Source organism: Somniosus microcephalus, chromosome 12, assembly GCF_052327205.1.
Source record: "Somniosus microcephalus isolate GS21.2 chromosome 12, FLI_Smic_1.0, whole genome shotgun sequence".
Taxonomy (NCBI): Eukaryota; Metazoa; Chordata; class Chondrichthyes; order Squaliformes; family Somniosidae; genus Somniosus; species Somniosus microcephalus.
Genome location: NC_140998.1, coordinates 188,168,054 through 188,169,369, shown reverse-complemented (window position 1 = coordinate 188,169,369; position 1,316 = coordinate 188,168,054).

The window sequence follows — 1,316 nt, the reverse complement described above, 5'->3', positions numbered from 1 at the left end:
TCTTCGGGGTCGGCCTGTGTCGCGAGCGTCACTCTGCCACGCCCGCGATCTTGCCGCGCTGGCCATCGCAAAGAGCCTTGGCTACTTGCATTCCTATAGCGCCTTTCACTACCTCAGGACGTCCCACAGCACCTTACAGCCAATGAAGGTTTTTTTTTGAAGTGTAGTCACTGTTGTAATGTAGGAAACCCGGCAGCCAATTTGTGCACAGCAAGCTCCCACATACAAGTGTGATCATCACCAGATGTTGGTTGAGGGATAAATATTGGTCACAGGACAGCGAGGAGAACTCCCCTGCTCCTCTTCAAAATAGTGGCTGCGGGATCTTTTGCATTCACTTGAGAGGGCAGACGGAGCCTCGTGTTTAACCTCTCATCTGAAAGGTGACACCTCTGACAGTGAATCGCTCTGACAGTGCGGCACTCCCTCAGTACTGCCCCTCCGACAGTGCAACGCTCCCTCAGTATTGCCCTGCCGACAGTGCGGCGCTCCCTCAGCACTGCCCCTCCGACAGTGCGGCGCTCCCTCAGTACTGCCCCTCCGACAGTGCGGCGCTCCCTCAGTACTGCCCCTCCGACAGTGCGGCGCTCCCTCAGTACTGCCCCTCCGACAGTGCGGCGCTCCCTCAGTACTGCACTGGGAGTGTCGGCCTGGTTTATGGGCTCAAGTCTCTGGAGTGGGGCTCGAACCCATGACCTTCTGACTCGGAGGCGAGAGTGAGCTGTAACTGAGAAGGGAGAGTTCTTATTGGGCCCGGTTGAGGGGAGGGGAGGGGAAGAGTGGAATATTTCTGGAAATAAACCTCTTTTTCTGTTTCTGTCAGGAGAAAGATCTCATCCCGAAGCTCTTCAAGGTCCTGGCTCCGCGATTCCAGGACCACCGGGGGAGTTCCGTGTGGATGATGCAGATTCCCACCCGGGAGAACTTGGACTGGGCCAAGATGGCGGTCATCGAGTACCGGCGCAACCCGCTGCCGCCCCTCCTCGCGCGGCGGCAAGGGGCCAACGAGAAGACCCTGCTCAACCAGCTGCTGAAGGGGTACAGGGAGGAGGGGGCCTGGGGCAGGGCCTCGGGCTCAGGCGAGTCCCAGGCTTCGAGTGCGGCCTAGCTGGGAGCTTGACTGGCGGAGAGCAAGGAAGCGATGTGTGATTGATCACCCGCCCCTCCCCCTCCCACCCTCGGGGGACGACCTTCTGCTATTGGCCTGCCTGGGAACAAATCTGGGGGCGGATTCCTGGAGTCACACTGGAATGACGGCCTCCTGCGAATCGCCGACAGCCTCGGGCCTGAATCTGCGCAGCCCGACATCTTTTCCA